Source organism: Heterodontus francisci, chromosome 35 (genome assembly GCF_036365525.1).
Source record: "Heterodontus francisci isolate sHetFra1 chromosome 35, sHetFra1.hap1, whole genome shotgun sequence".
Taxonomy (NCBI): domain Eukaryota; kingdom Metazoa; phylum Chordata; class Chondrichthyes; order Heterodontiformes; family Heterodontidae; genus Heterodontus; species Heterodontus francisci.
In genome coordinates, this window is record NC_090405.1 from 21741882 (window position 1) to 21748260 (window position 6379).

General features: G+C 45.0%; 1 non-coding gene across 1 annotated transcript; it reads right to left on the reverse strand.

The window, feature by feature from the left end:
* Nucleotides 1–4864: 4864 nt before the first annotated feature.
* Nucleotides 4865–4936, reverse strand: trnat-cgu (transfer RNA threonine (anticodon CGU)). The gene has a single exon. It is a non-coding gene; the product is annotated as a tRNA-Thr (tRNA).
* Nucleotides 4937–6379: the final 1443 nt, after the last annotated feature.

The window sequence follows — 6379 nt, forward strand, 5'->3', positions numbered from 1 at the left end:
AAGCGGCCAACACCCCCAGCTTATACACACTACTGAGTCAGCGGCGCTTGAGATGGCTTGGCCATGTGAGCCGCATGGAAGATGGCAGGATCCCCAAAGACACATTGTACAGCGAGCTCGCCACTGGTATCAGACCCACCGGCCGTCCATGTCTCCGTTATAAAGACGTCTGCAAACGCGACATGAAATCGTGTGACATTGATCACAAGTCGTGGGAGTCAGTTGCCAGCATTCGCCAGAGCTGGCGGGCAGCCATAAAGACAGGGCTAAATTGTGGCGAGTCGAAGAGACTTAGTAGTTGGCAGGAAAAAAGACAGAGGCGCAAGGGGAGAGCCTACTGTGCAACAGCCCCAACAAACAAATTTCTCTGCAGCACCTGTGGAAGAGCCTGTCACTCCAGAATTGGCCTTTATAGCCACTCCAGGCGCTGCTTCACAAACCACTGACCACCTCCAGGCGCGTATCCATTGTCTCTCGAGATAAGGAGGCCCAAAAGGAAAAGGATAAATTTACACACAAGTTGTTGTTGTTTTTGGTCTGGAATGTATTGCCTGAGAGAATGGTGGAAGGAGACTCAATCGTAAGGTTGAAAAGGGAATTTCGATAAATCGTTGAAAGGAAATGAAAGAGCTGCCACAGGCACGATGGGCCGCCCTGGTTGTAGATGTCGTCATCGTCATCCTTCCTTCTACGTGAGATGATGGACTTGCAGCAAATCCATTGGTGATGGGATAGTTTCCCATGGTGCACTTTGTCCGATAGCTGAAGAGGTCAATCTGTGAGAGGCAGGTTCTTCCACAAGTGACACATATGAGGTGGGATTATCAGGTGTCGCTGTTTTCCATGTTGGCACCTGCTGTCAAGTTGCTGTCGTCACTGATCGTCATGGTGACGCACACACCAGTCCAGGGGTAATATCACCATTTCCCTCTGTTGTTGGCCAGTGTCTCCCATGTGTGAAAATCGATGTTTCGGGCCTTCATGTCCTGCTTGCAGGCATCCTTGAAGTGGGGCTTTGGGCATCCAACTGGTCTTCTGTCTCCGGCTACCTCCCCATACAGAATACCCTTGGGAATGTGTCATCTTCCATCCTGCGAACGTGCCTGAGCCAGCAAAGTCACCTCTGCTTGACGAGTGTGAGCATACTCGGGAGATTTGCTTTTGAAAGCATTGTTACATTTGTGATTTTGTCCAGTGTTTATTTGCGCAGTGTCTCACTGTCTTTTGCACAATTGCCTTGGCTAATTTCAAGTCATATAATGTTCTGGCTGCTGGTTTCATGTTCTGCTTTTTGCTTCAATAACAGATGTCATCTCTGCTGAGTAGGTGGGGAAGAGACAGTTGCCCACCTCCTTCTGGAATGTGTCTTTGCAAAGCAGGTGTGGAAAGAGATGCAGTGGTTTTTGTCGAGGTTCATCCCAAGCAGCTCTGTAACACAGGAGTCTGTGCTCTACGGGCTGTTCCCAGGGATGCACACCGAGACAAACATCAACTGCTGCTGGAGGACATTCTTTGGTCTGCCCTAAACTTGCTGGTCTTCCAGCGCAAAAGGTTGTCCACGACCGAGTGTTGCAGACTGGCACATTCCAAGGTCCAGGACTACGTGCTGAGGGACGCACTAAAGCTTGGGGTAGCCACTGCAAAGGCTCAATGGGGAAAGACCACTGTGTAAGGTCCCCCCGCCATAGTGAACTGGGCAGCTGGACTCATTGGAAACCCCTCGTGCTGTATACACCAGATATGGGTTTGCTGTAAAATGTCCATGTCAGGTAAAATGGAATGGAAGGGTTGTGAGGCAACTCACTCCTGTATTGAAGAAAACTGATTTCCTTTGCACTTTTTGGAATGTCAACTTGGTGCTGTTTTGAACTGTTGTATAATGCATTTTTTACAGATTTATATGAATAAAGCATATTTTTAGGAATAAAAACCTGGGGATTCATATGCATAGTTCTTTGAAGGTGGCAGGACACATTGAGAAAGTAGTTAGCAAAGCATATGGGATCTTGGGCTTCATAAATAGAGGTACTGAGTACAAAAGTAGCGAAGTTATGCTGAACCTGTATAAATTTCTAGTTGGGCCACAACCAGAGAATTGCATCCAGTTCTAGTCAACACACTTTTGGAGGGATGTGAGTGTCCTTGAGAGGGTGGAGGAGATTTAACAGAATGGTTCCAGACATGAGGGATTTTAGCTGTAAGGTTAGGTTGGAGAAGCTGGGGTTGTTCTCCTTGCAGCAAAGGAGATTGAGGGGAGATTTGATAGACATGTACAAGATTATAATAAATATGACAGGTTTAGATAACTTACAGGGCTTTGGGGATAGAGCGGGGGAATGGGACTGAATGGATTGATTTACATGGGCTTGATGGGCAAAATGACTTCCTGTACTGTAGTGACTCCATGACTCAATGACTCTCTCTCCTTCTCTCTCTCTCTCTCTCTGTCTATCGCTTTACCTCTCTCTGCCTCTCTCTCTCTATCTGTCTTTAGCTGGTCCTCTAACTTTCTATCGCACTCTCTCTCTCTTTTTTTTTTCACTCTCTCTCTCTCCCTCCATTACACACATATTTGTCAATCACATGTCAAAGAAGGAAGCGTAATGAAGGAATGGCTGCGCCCTTGAAAATGTTTCCAGCAGAATAGTTAAATGTTTAAAGTTTCTGTAGGGAGTTGGACCTGAGATGGTGAGACACAAGGATGTGAGGTTATTAAAGTCTTCACCAAATGTAATAGGGAATAATTTTCTTCACTGGTGAACCCAAAGGAACAAATATGGCACAAGAATGAGAAAAGTCAGAGGATTGAGAAACATCCAATGGTTCTTCACATCTACAAGTCAGCAGACCCACAGAAAAACAGTAGGTTGAGAGTTCAGATCCAGTGATAGACTGGACAAATATCGAGCCAGTGCTTTTTTCTTTATAAACCCAACATCTGTCCACTTGGCTATTGCACCTCGTCTCGATGTATCTGATAATACTGATACTATTTGTATTCCACAGTTGCTTTGAAATCACAGGCAATATAAATGGATTGGGAATGTCAATGGTCAGGAACCATTAATGGATTGGGAAAGTCAATGGACTGGAAAATATCAGTGGATTGGGAAATTCTATAGACTAAGTTATATCAATGGATTGGGACAGTTCAGTACATTGTGAAACATCAATGGATTAGGAAACAGGAATTAAAGGGACAGATGGAGTTCAACCTGGAAAAGTGTGAAGTGATTCATTTTGGAAGGTCGAATTTGAATGCAGAATACAGGCTTAAAGACAGGATGCTTGGTAGTGTGGAGGAACAGAGGGATCTTGGGGTCCATGTCCATAGATCGCTCAAAGTTGCCACCCAAGTTGATAGGGTTGTTAAGAAGGCATATGGTGTGTTGGCTTTCATTAACAGGGGGATTGAGTTTAAGAGCCGCGAGGTTATGCTGCAGCTCTATAAAGCCCTGGTTAGACCACACTTGGAATATTGTGTTCAGTTCTGGTCACCTCATTCTAGGAAGGATGTGGAAGCTTTAGAGAAGGTGCAGAGGAGATTTACCAGGATGCTGCCTGGACTGGAGGGTATGTTTTACGAAGAAAGGTTGAGGGTGCTAGGGCTTTTCTCATTGGAACGAAGAAGGATGAGAGGTGACTTGATAGAGGGGTACAAGATGATGAGAGGCATAGATAGAGTGGATAGCCAGAGACTTTTTCCCAGGGCAGAAAGGGCTATCACCAGGGGGCATAATTTTAAGGTGATGGAGGAAGGTTTCGGGGAGATGTCAGAGGTAGGTTCTTTACACAGAGAGTGGTGGGTGCGTGGAATGCACTGCCAGCGGTGGTAGTAGAAGCAGATACATTAGGGACATTTAAGCGACTCTTGGATAGGTACATGGATGATAGTAGAATGAAGGGTATGAAGGTAGTTTGATCTTAGAGTAGGTTAAAGGTTTGGCACAACATCGTGGGCCGACGGGCCTGTACTGTGCTGTACTGTTCTATGTTCTATGTTCCAGATGAAAGGATTGCATTAATCAATGGATTAGAATGTGGAGAGGCAGGAGAAAATGATGCCATTTTAAGTAGGGGGCCGGGGGTTAGTAGAAACAGACCAGGGCTATTTTACTCTCTATCTCACTCCTTTCTTCTATCTGGCTCATTATCACATCCTCTCTCTCTCAGAGCGGTGGGAATCACTGGAACCCACACTTGCTGCTCAGATTGTTTGGTTCCAGGAAAATACAACGTCCACATCAGATTGACAGGAAGGATAAATATGATTCAGAGCCAATCATATTCCTTTTGGTGATGTGTGCTCAGCTTTGTTATATCAGCAAAGGCAGCAGGAAATGCAAATCCTGAAGAGGTTTGATAGAGTGAAGAAGGAGAAAGTGTTGCCAGTGACAGAAGGGTCAGTAACCAGAGGAAACACATTTAAAGTAATTGACAAAAGAATTCGAACTGTGATGAGGAAGTTGTTTTTTCAGCAGTGTGTTGTTCTGGTCTGGAATGCAATCCTGAAAGGTCAGTGGAAGCAGATTCAATGTAAACTCTGAATGGAATTGGATATATACCTGACATGGAAAATATAACAGGGCAATGGGGGAAAGGACAGGAGTGTGGGATGTGGGATTAATAGAATAGCTCTGTTAAATATCAAGCAAATGCACAGTAATAAGGTTCAGTGCTTGGACCTCAGTTATTTTCACTCTGTCAATGGCAGAGAAGGCTCGAGGAACCATGTGGCTACTCCTCATGTTCTTCCCAGTGTCCAGGATAAAGTGTAACATCACACTGATTTCCAGATGGCCGAAACAAATGCAACAGACATCTTTTCTGGAAACATCACATTTAAAGTGAGAAACTAATCATAAGGCACGGACGGGGATTGAACCCGTGACCTTCAGTTTACGAGACTGACGCCTTACCACTTGGCCACCATGCCTTTTCTTAATGGACACCTGAGGCTCCAGAGGAGGATTTGTGATTCTTTTTCAATTTGGTTGAAACAGCATCGAGAAACATGCACAGAAATAAAGAGGGATTGTGGAATGGGAAACAGATCAGCCTCATTTCCATCATCAGCATCATGAAATCTTCATTTAGACGTTCCATTCCCATCCTCAGCTTTTCTCACATCTGTACAATAATATAAGAGTGGACATTGGGTTGTTACTGGGCAGATTATATAAATAGACTATGTGCATCATCACAGGAAGTGATGTAATATAATCTGTCCGGCACCTCATGGAGAGTTGTCGATGAAACCTTCAATGCAAGATGTGCAGAGTAAACTCAGGTTATTTTAACCGTCAGATTCTTATAAATTCTGTACTAAGCCTTGACAGATATCAGAATATTATATGGGGGCCACAGTAAACCAAAGTGAAGATGGAGAAATCTTTGCCTGTACCTTTGAAAAGGTCACTGGACTGAACCAAGCCGAGGAGTGGCCGAGATGGTTCCAGAGGTTTGCAAGGTATCGTACTGCATCGGGTCTCGTGCAGAAGCCAGACATGGAGCAGGTCAGTACGCTATTGTCTGCAATGGAGGGAGTGTGCAGGCAACATCCTCATGAAGAACAGAAGGCTACATGTGAAGAAGTTATTAAGGCACTCAAGACCTATTTTAATTGAGGAAAAAAATGTCATCGTGGAGCCAAAGTTAAAACGCTGCATTTGCTGACAACGCAACCACCAGGTGACGCTGTACTAGCACATGCGCAAATGCAGCCTCTTCCACTGAAACGTCACTGTCTGTGACATTCAGGCAGCTGCAAGGATTAAAGATGGAGCTACTCAATTTATCACAGAAAACAACTTAGACCCAAAAATCCCCTCAAAGGTTGCCATCACCGCCTCCGTCCCACCCCAACAGTCCCCCGCTCCTTCTTGTGTAGTCGCCAGTTATATAGTACCAAGTCATCTTAATTCACCTAAAGTGAATTACTTTTGGAGCAGTGACTGTCATTTCATAAGCAAATATGGCACATATCTACACAATGGACATGTTTTGGTTGATACTCGGAGAACGTTGCGCTGTTTGAAGTCTCATTAGAAGGACAGCACCTGTGACAGTGCTGCACACCCTCTGTAATTCAGTGAGGTTTCATAGAGTCATAGAGTTATACAGCACAGAAACAGGCCCTTCGGCCATCATGTCCGTGCCGGCCATCAAGTACCTATCTATTCTAATTCCATTTTCCAGCACGTGGCCGTAGCCTTGTATTCTGTGGCGTTTTGAGTGCTCATCTAGATACTTCTTAAATGTTGTGAGGGTTCCTGCCTCTGCCACTCCTTCAGGCAATGTGTTCCAGATTCCAACCACCCTCGAGGTGAAACATTTTTTCCTCAAATCCCCTCTAAACAGTGCCATCCCATTCTCCGGA